At 37.0% G+C, this 21742-nt stretch overlaps 1 long non-coding RNA gene across 4 annotated transcripts; it reads right to left on the bottom strand.

The window, feature by feature from the left end:
• Positions 1-16262: 16262 nt before the first annotated feature.
• Positions 16263-19603, bottom strand: LOC113320666. Of its 4 annotated transcripts, XR_003346232.1 has the most exons (4): positions 18936-19603; positions 18617-18723; positions 18246-18468; positions 16263-16367 (listed from the first exon to the last, which is right to left on the bottom strand). It is a non-coding gene; the product is annotated as an uncharacterized LOC113320666 (long non-coding RNA). The 4 variants fall into 4 exon arrangements; XR_003346233.1 differs by lacking the exon at positions 16263-16367 and having other exon boundaries at positions 18141-18461; XR_003346231.1 differs by lacking the exon at positions 16263-16367 and having other exon boundaries at positions 18141-18468.
• Between the last annotated feature and the right edge of the window lie 2139 nt (positions 19604-21742).

Genomic DNA, 21742 nt, shown 5'->3' on the forward strand with positions numbered 1-21742 from the left:
CCCGGAAATAAATGCAAGCGAGAATTAAACAAAAGCACTTTTTGTCCAATGCAAAAAAAAATTCTAGAGATCATCGTATCATGAAATGCCTTTGTTTTCTCCTTGTAAATGCGTGAGCTTTCAAATGCATCATTGCGAAGCTCTTCTAGCTCTTGGAGTTGTAACTTCCTTTGCTTTCCAGCCTCATCCATCTCCATATTGCATTGCTTAAATGCCCGAAACGCCTTATGTTCAATCTCCACGGGTAAGTGACAAGGTTTACCATACACAAGCCTAAAGGGAGACATCGCAACAAGTGTCTTGTATGCGGTTATATAAGCCCACAAAGCATCATTAATTCGCATGCTCCAATCTTTCCTTGTTGGATTCACCGTCTTCTCAAGAATGGATTTCACCTCCCGGTTAGAAACCTCGGCTTGTCCATGTTTTTGGGGATGATAAGGTGTTGCAATCTTGTGCGACACATTGTACTTCTTCAACAAGTTTTGTAAGAACCTGTTTTTGAAGTGTGAACCCCCATAGCTAATTATGGCTCTTGGAATTCCAAACCTTCCAAAGATGTTAGCTTGCACAAAATCTGAAACCCCTTTAGAATCATTAGTTGGGGTGGCCTTAGCTTCCACCAATTTGGAGACATAATCAACATCAAGTAAGATAAAATAATTCCCATGGGAGTTGACAAAAGGACCCATAAAATCAATACCCCATACATCAAAAACTTCAATAAATTGAATAAAGGTTTGTGGCATTTGATTTCGAGCACCTAGATTGCCTGTTCTTTGGCACCTATCACATGTTGTACAAAATATATATACATACTTAAACAAGGTTGGCCAAAAGAAACCACTTTCAAGTACCTTTTGAGCGGTTCTCTCACTCCCAAAATTTCCTCCACAAGCATAGGAGTGACAAAAAGACAAGATAGAATTAAATTCAGATTCGGGAACGCACCTTCGTAATACTTGGTCACTACCTTGTTTCCATAAATATGGATCATCCCATATATATTGGTATCCTAACCTCTTAAGTTTGTCCCTCTCAGCATACGAGACAAGTTCTTTGGGATTTTTTTAGTCACCAAGTAATTAACAATATCGGCATACCATGGTTCTCCAAAAGCAATTGAGAATAGTTGCTCATCTGGGAAACTTTCACGCAATGGGATAACTTCCTTGTCCACAACAAGTCGGCTCAAGTGATCCGCAACGGTGTTCTGAATCCCTTTCTTGTCCTTGATTTCCATATCAAACTCTTGCAAGAGTAAAATCCATCGTATGAGCCTTGATTTTGCTTCTTTCTTTTTTAGAAAGTATCTAAGTGCTGCATGATCAGAAAAACAACAACTTTTGTGCCAATTAGATAAGAGCAAAACTTTTCCAAAGCAAAAACAATAGCTAACAACTCTTTTTCAGTGGTTGTGTAGTTTTGTTGGGCCTCATTTAACGTTCTAGAAGTATAATAAATAGCATGAGGTATCTTCCCCACACGTTGCCCAAGCACCGCACCAACCGCATAGTCACTTGCATCACACATGAGCTCAAAAGGCTTGCTCCAATCCGGTGGTTTAATGATAGGGGCCGAAATTAAAAGTTCTTTCAAATGATTGAATGCCGCCATACACTTTTCATCAAAATTAAAAACCACATCTTTTTGCAATAAATTACAAAGTGGTGATGTTATCTTGGAAAAATCCTTGATAAATCTACGATAAAAACCTGCATGACCAAGAAAAGAACGTATCTCCCTCACCGTAGTGGGAGGGGTTAGAGCACGAATAAGGTCAATCTTATATTTATCAACTTCCAAGCCTTTAGAAGATATTATATGGCCTAAAACTACGCCATGAGTTACCATGAAATGGCACTTCTCCCAATTCAACACGAGATTTTTTTCAACACATCGTTCAAGGATTAAAGACAAATTGTTCAAGCAAAGGTCAAATGAATCACCAAAGACACTAAAATCGTCCATGAACACTTCGATTATGTTTTCAACATATTCTGAAAAGATACTTACCATATACCTTTGAAAGGTAGATGGAGCATTGCACAAGCCAAAAGGCATCCTTCTATAAGCAAAAGTACCAAAAGGACAAGTGAAAGTGGTTTTCTCTTGGTCCTCCGGTGCTATCACAATCTGATTGTAACCTGAATAGCCATGAAGGAAGCAATAGTAAGAGTGTCCAGCTAAACGTTCAAGCATTTGATCAATAAAAGGTAATGGAAAGTGATCCTTCCTAGTGGTAGCATTCAGTTTTCTATCATCAATACAAACCCTCCAACCGGTTTGCACACGAGTTGGGAAAAGTTCGTTCTCATCATTCTCCACCACTGTAACACCTGATTTCTTTGGTACCACTTGTACCTGGCTTACCCACTTGCTATCGGATATGGGGAATATAACACCCACGTCCAAAAGCTTGAGTATCTCCTTTTTCACAACTTCCATCATGAGAGGATTCAAACGACGTTGTGCTTCCTTGTAGGCATTGCATCGTCCTCCAAACGAATCTTATGCATACAAACGGCAGGGCTTATACCTTTAATATCAGCAATTGTCCATCCAATGGCCGTCTTGTACTTCCTTAACACCCGTAGAAGTTTTTGCTCCTGTAATTCACTAAGCTCGTTAAAAACAATCACAGGTAACTCTTCATTGTCACCCAAGTACAAGTACGTTAAGTGACTTGGAAAAGGTTTCAATTCTAGTTTTGGAGATTCAACAATTGATGGTAAAAGTTTTTCATCACTGCATGGTAAATAAATAAAAGAGATATTATGAGTTTTCGGGCATCCTTGTGGTGAATTAAGATCACCAAGAGCTTCCTTGACTTCATTACCACACTCTACACCATTATCCATGGATGTAGTTAAAACAGTTTCCAAAGCATCTTCACCATTCAATTCAAACACTTGTTGCCAACGTATCCATAACATCAATGGAGAAACAAGAGTGGACATCACTAGGATATCTCATCGTCTCGAAAATGTTGAAACGTATTGTTTCTCCATCAAACTCCATAGTTAGCATTCCCTTGTCCACATCAATAATGGTTTTCTCCGTTTCATGAAGGGACGCCCAAGTAGCAATGGAAGAGACGAGTCCGGTGAATCTTCATTCATCTCTAACACACAAAAGTCATCTGGAAATACAAGTTGATTAACCTGCACAAGAACATCCTCGACAATACCCATTGTGTAGACATTAGAGCGATCGGCTAATTGCAACACAATTCCAGACTTTTTAAGAGGACCTAACTCAAGTGAATTATACATAGAGGCATGCATAAAATTAACGGATGCACCTAAATCCAACATAGCTTTGTTAAAAGTAGTGTTACCAATCTTGACGGGAATATCAAAGCTACCCGGATCCTTGCATTTCAGTGGGAGTTTATGTTGCAAGATTGCCGAAGCATTCTCCCTCACACTTAGCACTTCATTGTCCTTGAGCCTTTTCTTGTTGGTACGCAAGTCCTTCAACACTTTTGCATACTTTGGCATTTGCTTTATAGCATCTATGAGCGGTATGCTCACATGAATCTTCCTAAGGACGTCCAAAATCTCCTTTTCTAGTTCCTCCATCTTGGACGCTGCAAATCTGCGAGGGAAAGGTAAAGGAGGAACATAAGTAGGAATAGGTACCTCGGGTGTTTGGGGAATTTCATCCCTCTTTTCCTCCAAAAACGGCTCCATGGGAGCTTCTTCATTACCCACATCAGGAACTTCGGGTTGCACAAGTTGTGTACCGCTTCTCAATGTAATAACATTCACACCCTCTTTTGGGTTAATAGGTTGAGAAGGGAGTTTACCACTATTTTGTGCCTTCAATTTGTTTATCTCACTCGCCATGGTACCCATTTGTGTCTGCAACTCCTTGATAGCACTATTAGTTTCTTGTTGACTTTCTTTGAACATGGTACCAATGCCTTGCATCATTGTTTGAAGCTTTGCATCGATATCGGAACCTTGACTTTTTTGTTGTTGTTGCGGCAGGAATTGTTGTTGTTGTGGTTCAAATCTACCCGAACGGTTGAATATAGGTTGTTGAACTGCACCTTTCTTGTTGGCATAGCTGAAATTTGGATGATCTCTCCATCCCGGATTGTAAGTGTTGGAATAGGGATCATACCATCTTTGTTGATTTGGAAAGACCGCACTAGCTTGCTCCAACTCTTACCATATGAAGGTAAAATAACCGCAGCCATCTTTTGCATCATTTGTTCCATGTTTTCCATCCTTAGATCACGGTGTGATGATGAATCATTGATTTCATGCACCCGCCTAACCATTCAGTCACCTCTTGTGTAGAATTGTTGCGAGTTTGCAGCCATGCTTTCAATTAATTCGGTAGCTTGGGCCACCGTCTTGTTCACTAGTGCACCACCACCCGCAGCGTCAAGAAGATACCTATCACTCAACAAATCGCTATATTGATGGTGAGGACAGCTTGCCACCAACCTCTTATACCGCTCCCAACATTCATACAATGACTCCCCGTTTCTTTGTTGTATTCCACAAATATCCTTGCGAATTTGAGTGGCTTTCGACGCAAGAAAATATCTCTCTAAGAAGAGCTTCTTCAACCCGTTCCATGTAGTGACACTTCCGGAAGGAAAGTAATATAACCACTCCTTAGCATTGTCCGCCAAAGAAAATGGAAAAGCTTTCAACATTGCTCCATCCGCATTAGTCTCTGGTGGAAGCATATCCATGATAACGTTGTGGAAGTCCATGAGATGCTTGTTTGGATCTTCATTAGTCATTCCATGAAATTTAGGCAACTCTCTAATCAAACCCGGGTTGATCTTGAAGGTTGAATTTGTTTATATACACCACCGTTGTGCATCAAGCCTATGGGAAGCCAAGTCCTTGAGTGTACGATTTGCATCACCCATTGCTTTTCTTCAAAAGGTGGTTCTTGTTCAACCGGTTCCTTTTGTTCTACAACTTCTTGTTGTAACTCTTCTTCCACTTCTAACTCTTGTTCTTCCGTTGTACCTTGACTTGGTTGGAGTAGTGTGCCTCTTCGAGTGGCTATTCCGCACCTTGGATAGTTCCAATCTTTAGAAGCCAAGGATTAGGTACCTGAAAACAATTCTCACAAACAAGTCAGAAACAAGACAAGAAACAAAAAGCAAATATGGAAGTAAAAATTTTTTTTAATAAGAAACTAAAAACTTAATAACAAGCCGCATGCCTCCCCGGCAGCGGCGCTAAAATTTGATCGGTTGTCAGCCCGTCAAAAATAATTCACTTCCTTACTCAACAACAATAATATAATAAGTGGTAGGAAAGAGTTCGTATCCACAGAGAGGCAATTGTTGTTATGCAATTTTCAGTTTCTAAGGTAACCAAGGGGGATTTTGTCTTAGCAAATCAAATAAAACAAAGTAAAGCAAAGCAAATAATTGGAATAATCAATAAGGAGAACATATTGGTCATGGGATAGTATCATTCACAAACATATATTTTCATCAATGACTATAATTGATAATTTAATCTCTTATTTATTAAAAGTCTTAGGATACCTTGATGGCAAGAATATCCCGCTAATTCCCTAATTTCATCACAACCACATTAAAAGATGCATATGTGAATTCTTCCTAGAAAGCAACCCAAAATATAAAAGCACAATTAAGTTTAACTCCCTAAAAGCTTTAAGATTTATGAAATAACACTAATCAAAGCAAACAAACGTGTAAAAGCACTAATTCGTTTTAAACCAAGGTTATGATTCATATGTGACTAGTAGGATGTATCACTACAAGAACTACCCACAATTATGCTACTTAAAATCAGGGACAAACAACTTTTTCGTATTGAAAACCCTAATATAGCTCTAGAGATGAAAGAAAATCGAATTGATTCCAGACTCAACCAATCAAACAATCAAATCATATAACAATATAAACCATGAATCATAAACAATAAAGTTGAGACGAAACTAATTCATAGAATCAAATAACATGCTTAAGAAATCAATTTTTATCCCATAACCAATTGTATTATTTATTTACTCATAACAATGGTGTTCATCATCATCATAATCAATAAAATAAAGAAGATGAAAGCAAAGCAAACCCTAGAAGTAGTTCTCTCCAAAGATCCAAGTAGAATAATAATATCAACCTCTTCTTAATGTTTAGGAGATATCTATATATAGTTCTCACAAAATTAGGTCTTCAAAATCCTTCCGGGCCCGTGTATTATCAAAAATGGGGTCAAAACGCGTCAAAAGTGTCCCAAGAATTTGTCAGGTTCGGATCACAAGTGATGAGAGGTTGTCAGCCGAACCTAGGTTCGGCTAGCTCTTTTTCGGCCGAACACTCTCCTGTAACTTCTTGTATTTTCGTCCAAAACTTGCTCCAAAGTTCGGCTTACTTCATGGTTTCTCTTATTAGCCGAACACTCTGTTGTAATATTAAATTTGTGGTAAATACGGATTCGATGCTCGGACTTGAATAGATTTAAAAACAAAAATATATACACAATTTGTCACAGGATCAAGAGATACTAGGACTCAGGATTCCACCAATTCTTATACTCATGCGAATCAACTATTAATTCTAGACAATTATAGCTTATAATGATAACAAATATCGACTCTTTTCTTTGCCAAAAATAGATTTTGTAAAGTATTAGATGTAAATCATAAGCATGATGCATCAAGAGTTCCTAGACTAAGCATACATCATCAGATAAAATCACAAATAATCAAGAAAAATCATAAAACACTCGTAATAGTGCAAATAGTCATAAAAGAATTAAATAGAATTACTCATGCATAAAGAATGGTTTCCTCCATCATCCCAGTAATGGGGTTTAGCTACTCATAATAATCATGTTCTAAAAATAATTATTTGATGCTCAAAATATGATTAAAAGAGTGAAAAATATAATACAGTGAAACTACGACCCCCTTTAAGCGTCCAGAGAAGAACGATAAAAAACCACTGCTGTAAATAACCATACCTCACTGCTGCTGTTGACGTTGTTGTTTTAAGACCCTCAACTGTTAGTCGTTGTCACTGTTGATAAACGACTGTCTTCTGGAGTCTGTTCTTCGTGCTCTTTAATGGCAGCAGCAGCAGCAGAACTCCTCCTTCCTGCAGCTCCCGTTCTTCACTCCTCTAGCCTCTATCTGGTCTCTGCTCGACCCAAAAACTCTTGATCCCCCTTCTCTTACATAAAACCAACTATTTATAGGCTTTAAATCCCCTTGAAACTCGATCAAACCCCTTGGAAATCTCCATTATTCTTTACGGGTTGTTTGAAGAATAATCTTCTTCTTGTTGCGTTACAGGATGTTTCTAGCTATTCTCTCGTCTCAAATATCTTCTAGGACTTTTACCCAACTGTTTTGATGTATATCCCACGCAAGATATCCCATAAATCTCTCAAACTAATCTCAAACCCTAAACAGAAACCGTGTGCACTGTCTTGACTTTGTGTGGATTTTCTGACTTATCCAGCCCAATTAGATGGGTCTAATCGCTTCTAACAGGTCCCTTATGTCTTGTAGAGTCCGTGGGTACCAAATTTGCCCATTGAATCGCCTCTTAGGTCACTCAAATCCTTGATCCAAAACTGTTGACGCTGCTGCCTTTTTTCCCGCCAAAATCCTGTTTTGAAACTTTGAAAATGACCTCCCCCTATCCAGTTCCGGTGTCCCTTTAGTACATGCCCTGAAATGGGGTGCCCCTTAGTAATTAGGTTACCCTTTATCCAAAGTGAGAGTCCGTATAGTAATTTTCTCCCACGAGCGCAAAAACCACTTTTTAGCCAATTTTGCCGCAAAAGCTTATTTCTCCAAAAACACCTACAAAGACATAAAATAACCAAATAAGTACAAAATCGAGCACTAACAATATAAACAATTGGGACAAATTAGACACATAAATGCGTCTATCAAATACCCCCAAACTTATTATTTACTAGTCCTCGAGCAAATCTAATCTAAAATAAAATGACTACACTTAGCACGTGCAGTAAGACGTTAAACCACTAGGTGGCCCTAGTGGAGGAGTGTTGTCTCTGGGAGGTTTACCAGAGGTGTACCCACAAAACCTTAATACTCCAGAGCTTATCTATCTACGCAGAACCTTGGAAGGCACTAAAGAATCTCCTTGGTTGGCATACTTATTGACTACAGGAAGAAGTACCCTGATGCGAAATTCCAATTGATGTACACGAGTTTGCACTCAAGCATACTAAAATTCATATAAAGTGACAGATCTCTACTCAGATAGTTGCACTATGGACATCATATTCGGAGTCAAAACTAATCACATGGATAGATCAAGAAGATGGATATAGAAAACATAGATGGTTTTGATGTTTATTAAGTGAACGACGTTTCCCATATCTGTCTGAAAGCCTCCGCCAAAATGAACCTATCCTAATGGATTGAGATACCAGTCTGACTAATATCAACACACTGGCATATACAAGGGTACCAGTGGTCGATAACCTAACTCTAGGTCAACACAACTGGCATATACAAGGGTACCAGTGGTCGACTTTATTGAATTTATTCCTTTTGGTCAAATGGTCTGGTCTCAATATTCTCTTTTTCTTTTTTCTACTTTTTGGTAACTACCAATTTTTATTTTTTTTCTTTTCTCTTTCTCTTTTTCTTTTTCAACTTTTTTTTTTCATGGTATCTCAATCACTCTAATTCACCCTAGCATTGGTAACAACTTGAATCGTGGGCCCCACCTATCACTTAGAGAAACATAGTTTAAAAACAAAATAAAATAAAAATAGAAGTGAAAAGGACTCAACGAGATATGGTGAAACTATCATGTTATTTATAACACCTGAGCTCTGTGCTTTTATGAATAGACTCTTCTAGATGTTTCCATCTAATCAGATTGGTTCTTCAACTCCTACAACCAAAATGCTTCCATCCACTTAGATTAGTTAGTGCAATCCTAAATAGGCATAAATTTCTAAGCTCTGGAGTTTATTTATACTTACTGCAACTAAAAAGTTTCCCCCATACCCCCAAACTTAAATCTAACATTGTCCTCAATGTTCTAAAGATAAAATTAAAAACATGAACAAGGAGAAACTATTACCATTTGAAGCAAAGGAGTTAAGGAAAGATATTACCTGGTTGCATGAGTTTGGGTTACCTCCCAAGAAGTGCTAAGTTTAAAGTCTTCAGCCAGACATAGAAAAGGTTTAGTCAACTCGAACCGTATAACAGTAGCCGGAATAACTGTGGGTCTTTAAAACCAAAAAGAGCTGACAAAAGGAAACTATAGTGAACCAAGAAAATGTACAAGACTAGCATGCCCTTACCTAGTTTCTGTATAACTATCGCTAATTGCGGTTCAGGTTCAGGTTCTATGAAGGGGTCTAAATAGACAATTTTCCTCGGATGCATTTCTTCATAGGTAGGATCCAAATTATTAGGTCCTAGAGTCTGGAAAAACTCAGATAAGAACCCGGAATCACAAAATAACCTAAATAATTTAGGATCCTCTAAGTCAATTAGGTAAGACTTACATAGTTGACCACAGTCAGAGTAGTGGTCATTCTGAAGCAAATGTGTCGATTCTAATTTCATAAAGTACTTAGGCTTAGTCTTAGAACTTAATAAGTGACACATTTGAAATCTAAACGTTCCCACAGTTGGAAGAAAACTATTTGGTGGGAAAAGAAAGTCAATCTGGGGATCATAGCCTGGGCAAACCACATCAACCAGAGGATGGGTTTCTAACGACTGAACTTCTTCCTGGATATCATTAGGCTCGGGAAAACGAGTATGAAGGTAATCTTGTAAAATGGTTGAGGCATAGATATCAAGTCCTAAGTGTGGGGACTTTCTGAGAGTTAAAGGTAAGGCACTAGGGAAGTGATAATCACCCCCAAACTTAGAGTTTTCAGTGTCTCTAGATAGACCTCTAATTATTTCTTGAATTTCCGTATCTTCAGAGTCCTTAAAATATTCAAGAGATTCTTCTAAGTTATTATCAGGTAGTGCATCTTTACTCATCTCTACAGGTCTATCTTCTTCTTCCAAGACTATTGTTTCTAAGTCGCTAGACTCTAAAACAGTATTTTCGAAATGAACCCGTTCCTCTAAACCACTATCGGCTTCGTAATCAAAAGGAAAAACTACATCGTCTAAAACGGTGGTATCCCTAATCAAATCCTCGTCCTTTTGAATAGGTGAATAATCATAAAAATTATTTGGATTTGAACTAGAAATAATATAATCACTATACAACTCAAATGGATTACTAGATTCCTGATCACTATGCCTACATATTTCAGATTCTTCATCACTACTATCCTCATCATCATAATAGTACGAAGATGATTGAATCTTATCTAAATAAGTAGTGTTACCAATTATAACCTCGTTATCTTGATTATGTGAAAAAGTATCTTCATTCTCAAGGGTATTATTGGATACACTATATTGGCAATTCAAGTTATTTCGAGCAATACTTTCGTTCGTCTCTAACTCAAGTCTACGTGTCGACTCAGCTATCCTCTCAAGGGTCTCTTCCAAAGAAAGTTCCCTTAGTGTAGGATCTAAGTTTTGAGTTAATCTATTGAGGATATCTTCTACAGATTCAGTTGTTGTTGCAGTTCTTTCGTCCATAACTACGTTATTCACCTCATTTAATTTATACGTCGATTCAGCTAACTGACGTGATGACTCATATAAATTCCTGAGAGTCTCTTATAGAGAAGGAATATGAACTGAAGGATCATAATAAGGACTACTTTTCAATAGTTTGATTGTATCCTCTAGAGACGAAGAACTAGTACTATAATCTTCTTGCTCGTATGACTGATGCACGTGTGGATAGTAATTGGGCTCACCATGGTATGACCCATAACCTTCAAAAGGTTGGCGTTCCCAACCACTATTTACACTATGGTCATAATAATGTCCATATTGTTCAGTTGGATAATTATATTCATTCTGATGGCTATTATAATTCCAGTTTGACATTTTAACTGCAAGGGAATTCTAAACAAGCACAAAGAAGGCTGACTCGACCACGACAAACCTATTTTATCTAGCAAACAAAAAGCATGATGGCTCCCTTAGATTGTTTCTAGACTAGCTTCTATCTCTCGAAGGGGAATTCGTTACAGTTTGAGCAAGCCCCTCTGGAATCAATCCGAGTCAAAGTAAGTTGAATTGAGGTGAGGGGAGCTCAGTGGAGCTTTGATACCCAAGGCCTCACCGCTATCACAAGGCGGCGCAGTCACGCATTCAACTCACAGAAACCATTATGAACTTCGAGGTGTGCTTAAAAAAGTAACCAATATCCTTCGAAATTTTTTCCTAATAAGCGCGTTACCCTATCGGTCTCGTTCTAGTCAAGTTTTAAGCTTGGATTCGCGTTAGGTTTCGTTTTCCTAAGGCGGGCAAGAAGGAAACGAGAATGAAATCCGAGTCCTTATCTTGATTTGGCCAGGCCTTTCCCTTTACTAGGAAATTAAAAACAGTCCAAATTCGTCCTCAATCAATGAATCACCTTAAGGAATACAGTAACTCGCTTACAGGAGATTCGCGAGTGTTTCGATGGACTTACCTCCCGTACCAGACGGGGGATGAACCGTTGAAGTCGACTCGGGCCACGACTCCTATGTCATGTACGAACCCGAGGGGCCGAGACGATATTGTAATCGTCGTCCTTCCCTGCACACAGTTTATATAATTTTTTTTTATATAACCCTTCCGTAGGGTTAAAAAAATTAAAAATAAAAAAATGTCCAAAAGTCCAGAATAAAGTCCAAATAAAAAGTCCAAAAATTACAAAAATTATGAAAAATAAAGCCTATTTACAAATTCAAAAAATAAAATAAAAGCTATATACAAAAAAAAATAATAATAATAAAAATTAAATCCTAAAAAAAAATTATGTCTTTTTTTTTTTTTTCTCTTTCAGCTTTTAGCTTTAAGCTTTTTGTTCCCAAGTCCTTAGTATTCCACTTCGAACCTGTAAATCAAAGACACAAAAACAAACGTAAAAGGGAACAAATAATAATAAATAATAAAAAAAAATTAAACCTAAAAACAAATCTATATACAAGTCCGCGTCGGCGGCGCCATTTTGTTGTAATATTAAATTTGCGGTAAATACGGACTCGATGCTCGGACTTGAATAGATTTAAAAACAAAAATATATACACAATTTGTCACAGGATCAAGAGATACTAGGACTCAGGATTCCACCAATTCTTATACTCATGCGAATCAACTATTAATTCTAGACAATTATAGCTTATAATGATAACAAATATCGACTCTTTTCTTTGCCAAAAATAGATTTTGTAAAGTATTAGATGTAAATCATAAGCATGATGCATCAAGAGTTCCTAGACTAAGCATACATCATCAGATAAAATCACAAATAATCAAGAAAAATCATAAAACACTCATAATAGTGCAAATAGTCATAAAAGAATTAAATAGAATTACTCATGCATAAAGAATGGTTTCCTCCATCATCCCAGTAATGGGGTTTAGCTACTCATAATAATCATGTTCTAAAAATAAATATTTGATGCTCAAAATATGATTAAAAGAGTGAAAAATATAATACAGTGAAACTACGACCCGCTTTAAGCGTCCAGAGAAGAACGATAAAAAACCACTGCTGTAAATAACGATACCTCACCGCTGCTGTTGACGCTGTTTATTTAAGACCCTCATATGCTAGTCGTTATCACTGTTGATAAACTACTGTCATATGGAGTCTGTTCTTCGTGTTCTTCGTTCTCTTTAATGGCAGCAGCAGCAGCAGAACTCCTCCTTCCTGCAGCTCCCGTTCTTCACTCCTCTAGCCTCTCTCTGGTCTCTGATCGACCCCAAACCTCTTGATCCCCCTTCTCTGACATAAAACCAACTATTTATAGGCTTTAAATCCCCTTGAAACTCGATCAAACCCCTTGGAAATCTCCATTATTCTTTACGGGTTGTTTGAAGAATAATCTTCTTCTTGTTGCGTTACAGGATGTTTCTAGCTATTCTCTCGTCTCAAATATCTTCTAGGACTTTTACCCAACTGTTTTGATGTATATGCCACGCAAGATATCCCATAAATCTCTCAAACTAATCTCAAACCCTAAACAGAAACCGTGTGCACTGTCTTGACTTTTTGTGGATTTTATGACTTATCCAGCCCAATTAGATGGGTCTAATCGCTTCTAACAGGTCCCTTATGTCTTGTAGAGTCCGTGGGTACCAAATTTGCCCATTGAATCGCCTCCTAGGTCGCTCAAATCCTTGATCCAAAACTGTTGACGCTGCTGCCTTTTTTCCCGCCAAAATCCAGTTTTGAAACTTTGAAGATGACCTCCCCCTATCCAGTTCCGGTGTCCCTTTAGTACATGCCCCGAAATGGGGTTCCCCTTAGTAATTAGGTTACCCCTTATCCAAAGTGAGAGTCCGTATAGTAATTTTCTCCCACGAGCGCAAAAACCACTTTTTAGCCAATTTCGCCGCAAAAGCTTATTTCTCCAAAAACACCTACAAAGACATAAAATAACCAAATAAGTACAAAATCTAGCACTAACAATATAAACAATTGGGACAAATTAGACACATAAATACGTCTATCACACTCTCCTGGATACTTGTTCAAAACTCATTTGTAGGTTCGGGTTAGGTCATTGGATCATCTTCTAGACGAAAATCTACACTTAAAAACTTCCGAAAACTTGATTTTTATGTTGCAGGTTCGGCTGACTCGAGTTGATGCGTTTTGAGCCGAACCTCTCTCTGTAACTTCAAATCTTCAAATCTTGTTTTGCTCATAACTTCTTCGTCCGATGTCGGAATAACCTCATTATTTTTGTGTTCTTTTCATAATTGAATTATCTTTAAGATGGTGGTAAGAAATCCTTAATTTGGACGAGATGAATTCGGCTCTTGGTCTTCCTTCATTGATAGACTTCATTTCTTTAACACTTTTCGTAGCAATTTTCCTCTTTTCGCACAACCTTGCCTGCTCCAAATATCGCCTGTGGATTGACCTTTATGTCTTTTTAGATCCAAAAGAGTGCTTTCTTCCTTCTTTTACTCCATATGACTCCAAAGTACCTAAATACTCAAAAACAAACATAAGATACATAATTTACAAGAAAAGTAGCAAAGAAAGCATAAATATTAAATATAAAATTAGGTGTTTTACAACACCTATCAGTAGCCGTGGAATAGGCGTCAATGCATAATTGTTCTGGAGAGGGCCTCCATACATAACAAAAACAATAAGGGGAGATAGGATCTACCTGTCTCAATCCCCTTGTTGGCTTGAATAATTTTGTGGGAGACCCATTAATGAGAACTGACAAAGTAGTCGTCGACATACACTAGTGAACCAAGTTACACCACTTCTCATTAAACCCAAATTTAGACATTATTTGAAGCAAGTAGGTCTATTCGACTCTATCGAATTCCTTTGACATATCAATTTTTAGCCCCATAAAGCCTTTCTTAGATTTGAAGTTTTTCATCATTTGTATGATTTCATGCGCTATAGTGATATTTTCAGAAATCTGCCTTCCTGTAATGAAGACAGATTGGTATGGCGAAATCATTTTATCAAGCAAATTTTTCATTCTTCTTGCCATGAGTTTTGAAATGACCTTATAAGTAGTGTTAGCGAAGGCTATAGGCCCGAACTCTGCCGGAGTGGTCGAGTTCAGGATTTTAGGAATTAAAGAGATAAAGGAAGCATTCATCTCCTTAAAGATGTTCCAAGAAAGTTTGGACCATTTTTACTAGGGCAGGCGCAATGATATCCCAATTTTGTTGAAAAAAAATAGACGGGAAGCCATCTGGCCTAAAAATTTGTCAGGGTCCATCGAAAACAGAACATGCTTTGTCGCTCTGGGTTATGTAAGAAGGGATTAAGTTTATCATATTTTGATCTATTTCAGGGTTTACAGTAGTAGCTGTTTCACGAAAGTGATTTTTTTATACATTCGACAATATCATTTTTGTTATCTAAGCACTCACTGTTTTCAGTCTTAAGGGTTTCAATTATGTTTCTTCTAGATCTCTGTTTAGCCTTACTATGAAAAAATTTCGTATTTCTGTCCCCTAGAGAGAAGTTTTGGTCCCTACTTTCGTCTTTCCAAATTTTTTCTTTTATGGCGTACCATTTAGATAACTCCTTTATAAGATCACTCAGGTCTGTAATTTTGTTAGAGTAATTAGGTCTTTTGTTTGTTCTGTCTCGCTCCTTGTTTATATTCTCAATGTTACTATGAATATTACCAAAACTAGTTTTATTTCAAAGTTTCAGAATATGTTTAACATTTGTTAGATTTTTATTAACTTTCTGTGCCGGTGAACCCCGCACATGAGAATTTCAATTTTCCTGAATTAGAGGTTTACAATCATCATGTTTTATCCACTCCCCAAAGTATCTGAAAGGAATATCCCCATCATTCCAGTGGTTATGAGTGTTTAATATTATTGCGATATGGTCTGAAGCAAGGGGCCCTAGATATTTTATGCTTGAGTTAGGGAGTTTTCTGTTCCACTTAGAATTAACCAAAGCCATGTCCATCATCTGCTCTATATTTTTATCACTAGTTCTGTGGTTATTCCAAGTGGAAGTGTAGCCAGAAAATCTCAAATCCATTAGTTCACAGTTGTTTATCAGATTGTTGAAAATCCTAGCCTCATTACTTTTAAAAGGAAATTTGTTATTCTTTTCTTCTTCATTGAGAACCACGTTAAAGTCTCCAATAATTATCCAAGGATGGTTTATAGTAACCGGCATATCTTCTATGATCTTCCAAGAATTTAGTTTATGTGGCCTATAAGGACTCCCATAAAAACAAGTGAGATTCTAGATACTATCATTTTGATGGTTGGAAATCGAAGCATTTAAGTGGTTATAAGCAAAGTCCATAATTTGTATATTCACGTTACTTTTCCAGATGAGGCACATACCTCTTGCACTTCCTCTGGGGGAACTAGGTGATACTTATAAACATGCATTCGTTTTAAAATAGTAATATATTTTGTTGCTTGGTTTCAGATAAGAAGAGAATATCAGGAGGACTCCCTGTTTAGGGTATCCGCTGAACTGTTTTGAGAGTCTGGTTTCCTAATCCCTGGCAGTTCTATGCTAGCATACTAATAAAATGCCAGAAGTATGAAATCACATGATACTTGAATTTTATTAAGACTATGTAGTTAAAGATCTTAACATGGAATCCTAGGTTATCAGCATGCTTTCGGTTGGAATGGATAGAAATTGATATGATTCACCTCCTCTTACTCCATTTCTTTCTTTAAGTAGGTCAGCAGAGTTTTTCGTCTAGCTTCTTTTGTTCTCGGTAGTTTCCTTTTCATCCAGTTATAGCAAATGGTACCTGGAATCAAAATTAAAAAAAGATTGCATTAATCTTGTGAGAGATATTTTTGTTAGTTGTTTGCAGAATTTAATGAATTTCTTAGATCTGCTAATAAGTACTCATAGAAAGAGTACAGATAAATTTTAGTTACGTTAAAAAAAAAAAGAAATTCGAAAATAAATCAAATCAAACAAAATTTACTACAAATAAAAATAGATTAGGAGGAGTTTAAGAAATTCGAAATATTTAGATAATCCAGAAGAGATCATAGAGTCAAAGAGGGGTGTAGCTGAGGACTTCGATGAATCCAAAAGAAAAAATTTGGACGCAGTTGAATGAGATGCAGATAAATATTCCAAAATTATGTAAAATCCAGGGGTCTTTGATAACATAGAAGATTCCAGAGGGGTTTTGATTAGATAAGCATGGGAATGAATTAATGGTGGTTTTTGGTGATCGCCACCGTCGATGACGGTGGTTACCAGCTAGTTTATGGTGTCTGCAGACAAAATAGTGGTGGTTACTGGTAATATAGAGGTGGTTTTGGTTAACTTTTAGCATAGGATAATTTTGACGAGAAGATGGGTCAATGAAACGTACCTAGTAAAGTAAGGTTCCAAAATTGAAGTTTTTCTGTCTTAGACCGGTTCCTATGGGGGTGGATAACCCACCCATTTTCCATGCCAGCTGGCCTGTCAAACTGGTCGCGCCACTATGGTAAAAACATTAAGCAATTGAGTCACCATCGAGCGGTCGAGACTACACCGCTAGCGATCTCGTAGCGATCGCTCGGTCTAGTTTACACCGCTAATGGTTTAATCTCGACCGTCCACGGTCGGTGCTCTACCGCCTATAAATACCCATATTCCCTTCAGTTTTCATTCACAAAAAAAAAATTCTTTCTTCCCTTCTCTAGAGAGCAGACCAGAGCGATTTTTTAAAAATGAGGAGTTCCAAAACAAAAAGACCATGGAAAAGAAATAGGAAAGAAAAAGGAAAATCAAGTTTTGTTACCTAAATTAAGAGGGGGTGGTCTGAGCTAACTGAAGTGTTTGGGTTACTCCCCGAAGCTGTTCAAGCATCCTTGAGAAGATATCCTTGGCAGCGTTTATATTTCATGAAAGGCAAAAACCACATGACTCAGTTGTGCGAGTTATTTGTGAACGTTGGTGGAACACTACAAATACGTTCTTTTTCAAGGATTTCGAGTGTGGTAATTTCTAATTTTTCCATCCAAGAGTTTAATTTTCAGTTCAGAAACAAATTTAATTTTTAGAGATTCAAATTTTAGTTTGATACAAATTTTAATTTTATGAACATGTTTTTTAGGGTTCACGCCCTTAGATTTGTATATGTTGACTGGAATAAAAGTGAGGGTGAAATAGTACAATTTAACCAGTTAAAGTGGATATCAGAAGGAAAATGGAAACAATTACTCCCCTTGTACTCAAATGATGCTGAAGGAAAGCCAGATTCCAGACAGTTACACTCATATGGATTAAGAGTGTCTGGGTTGAAGGCTTTTTTGAGCCGTTACAATGCCAAGGGGATAAACAACTGAAAATTATCTCGAGCTTGAACGTATTTTTGTTTATGGATGTTAGGCCAAGTTTTTTCCCCAATGCTAGCACAGTATCGTTAGTTGGTTTTCTGGAATCTTTAGAAGATTTAAATAAAGCACCAAATAATGATTGGGGTTCTGCAATTTTAGCTGAGCTATACTATATCTCTTGGTGATTGCTCAACTAAGAAGATATATAGCTTAAATACATTTTGGGTCGTATCGGAGGTAAGAACTATTTATTAGATTTATTATCGAGTTGTCAAACTTGTGGTGAATGTATTAATACATCAATTTTCGTCAATGTTATTTTCCAGTATTGGTGGTATACTTACTTTACGGTCGGCGAACCTGATCTTCACGATAGACGATTAATTTTTCCTGTCGCGTACAAGTACAAAGCTGATAGTTGGATTGGCCAGGTTAATGATTAGTCAGCTGCTTGAAAGTTGGTTGGTTGAACAATACACTCTACCACCTGGGTGCATAATTATTCTTGAATCACTGGACAACTCCCCTACGAATTCCAAGAGGGATTTGGTGCATAAAATCTGCTCACTAGATAGACAATGGAACGGTGAAGCTTAACAATTCCAACTTCATCTAGAGAAAAATTCATCCGTTAAGAAAGCTAGTGGCCGTGGATGCATGCAAATTTCCAATGCTTGAAGCCCCATGAGATCAAATGCAAAAGTAAAATTTATACCTTCTCTTGCTGCTGTACTAGACCCAGAACAAAGAGGTCTAGTCATGTTTTGTGCATCATTCAGCGCGAAATTCCATAATGAAAGAATGTTGAGTCTGCACGGCTTTCTGTGAAAAAGTAAAAAGCAGACATGAATAAATACGACAATATTACGACACTTCAAACCAAGAAAAGCAACAAATACAACAATATAAGGGCGACATCTTTGTATCAAAAATATATAAATAAGTGCGGCATCTACAAACATGCATACAGCTATATCGCACAAAATTTGATCCAACAGATACATCTTGCAATGCAATATTAAGCATTACTTAACTGAACAACTGAATGAGGGAGGATCCCGAAAGTTGAAAGATAAGCTAGTCAGCCTTTTTCAATGAGATTCACACTTTAAGTATACTCTTAACTTTCTGCAAAGTGCAGAAAGCTTATTTTCTATTCACTATATTGGGTTATGATGTAATGAACGATTTATCAATACAAATGATTACAAACATTATACATCAACAAGCACAGGTCTCATCACCGTTGGATCAAACTTTGACATACTGCTTAGAATCTGAACACCATTCCAGATGTATGTTTGAATCTTCAAGTTGATGCGTCATGAAATTCAAGCCATAGTCTCAAGCTTAACCACTACTAAAATACTAAGTTTTAGTCACGCCAAAAAACCGTGGCAGTTGACAAAAATCCGTGGCAAAAGGTCACTTGCCACGGAAGCCTCCTCGTGACAAATAGTCCCGTGGCTAAGTTTTGTGCATCAGTCTTCTTCTCATCGAAATATTTCAACCTCATGTTACGTTTGCCTGCCTTCCATTTTTCATGGATTTTCTCCTCCACCCAAAAGTTGATCTCATAAGAATAATGAAAAATATCCTACAACATTCATCACTTAAAATTTAGTAATCTTAAATCAATTAAATAATTTAATATATTATTTTCTTAACCTTCAACTCTTCAATGGATTCTTCAAGATTTTCTTCCTTGGGCATATCAGACCAGTCTGGAATGTCAAAAGGGAAGTTTTCTCCATTTAGTGCCAGCTTTCCACAGTAAGCCGACATCTTATTTGCGTTCGGTCCAACTGGTGCGCCCCAGCAAAATTCCAGTGATACTTTCTCAACCTTTTTCAGCTTATTAAGGAAGTTCAACTTGACCCCTCCTGTTACTTCCTTTGCTGCCGGAGGTTGTGGGTTTTCATCCATATTTCCTGCAAGAACCACAAACAACAAGTAAGCACATCATAAAAAAATAAAAAGATCACACAACGTGTGGATAAAAAACACATAATAAGAAATTAATCAAGGAATGCATTCAACCCTTCCTCATACTCTAGAGAATGAAAAGATATAAAGAAGTCAGCGAGCAATGTAGCAAGTTGAATCTGCATTGATAATATATGTCAACTCAGTCCATAAGAAACCCAAGAAGGAAAAGATATAAAGAAGTCAGAGAGCAATGTGGCCAAGGTGAGTATGCATTGAATATATGTCTACTCAGTCCATAAGAAACTCAAATAATTTCAAAACCTGGCTTCATAAATAGTACCAAGGAAAGTGCTATGTGATATTTCACAAGCTTGAGAACCGAAGAACAAGTAACTGTGGCAAGTGCACTATTTATGTCTCACTATCTTCCACCTTAAAGCCCCGCAAATAGTGCACTTGTCCATGGTTTTTCCTTTTTTTTCTAAAGGGGGAATCCCAAACAGAAAACCAATTATCATAAACTCCTGATATATAAGCCAACAACCTACCCTCAAACAACATGTTTCATAAGGAAAGAGAACAAATTTTGCTTGCAGATTTAAAGAAACATGCCATTGAATTCATACGGATATTGGTGCTCAGAAAAAAGTAGAAAGTTCCTATTGTGTTTTATCTAGTTGATGCTGAGATAACCAGTTAATATGTAACATGGCACATTCATTTCTAGACAAACTTATTACTACTAGCCTGTTACAGTAAAACCTAATGAAATGGGATAAGTTGAGGCTCTTGAGGGTACGCCTCAAATGATAGTACCAAATTGTAGGAACACAATACTACCTCAAACTATCTTTATTTAAACAATAAAATCTGCAAACTCTCTGTCAGGATATAGAAAACAAGTCAATCATGTGAGAGACTCGGTCTAGTGCTGAACTTCATATAATGTGATAACCACAAAACATTGGTGTAAGTGTATTGTAATACAAGTTGGTGCTATCCCAGATGAGAAACTTTTCGGATTATGAACTACTAATCACATAACTACAAATTTATCGGAGTAGTAAAACTGTAAAAGTCTCCTATTTGACCCTCTAATTCAAAAACCATTGCTTCATCAAAGAGTACTTGGAAATTACTACACATGTCTTTACGAAAATACTTCTGACGTGTGCTATACAGAAATTTTAATTTTACCATCTACATTTGATTTGAAAGTTTAATGGAGTCATGGAGATAAAGCTGATAGATGAAAGACATTATTCCATAAAGGTATACTTCGTGCTTAAGTTAGACTAGAGGCTACATACAACAAATTCGATGTTTAAACAAGCATACAAAGTAAAAAATACAACAAAGAAGAGTAAGGATGCAACACAGTCTTAAGGAACAACCAAAAATAGTATTTGACAAACCTAGAAAGACATGCATACTGGGTTTTGCAATTACACTTGAAATAGAAATACAATTCTATACACAAACCTAGTATATTTGATATTACAAAGCAAGAACAGTAGAATTTCAAAAAAAAATTGAACTTTGACCTAAAAGAAACTCAAAATATATGACAATCGCAGTAGGAAATCAAGGAGAAAGAAATTAGATTTCTTACCAGCTTGTGCAGATAAAATCGATGATGTCTTGCAGAGAATGAAGAAATTGATGGATTTCCTTCTTCCAAATCTGACCCGATATCATAAAACAGTTCAAATTAAAGAAGATATAAATTCTAAAGCAGTAAAAAAACTGAAGCTGGAACGAAATTAGGTTGATTCATACATATAGAATTACTACTTAAAAAACCCTAGTTTCAGAAAATCAAAATCAGAAGATCTATTTTAGAAAATGTTTTTATAGCAACCATAATCGAAGAAAGAGGAGAGTTGAGGGAGGTGGGAGGAACTGCAGGAAT

The sequence above is a fragment of the Papaver somniferum genome, chromosome 11 (genome assembly GCF_003573695.1).
Source record: "Papaver somniferum cultivar HN1 chromosome 11, ASM357369v1, whole genome shotgun sequence".
Taxonomy (NCBI): Eukaryota; Viridiplantae; Streptophyta; class Magnoliopsida; order Ranunculales; family Papaveraceae; genus Papaver; species Papaver somniferum.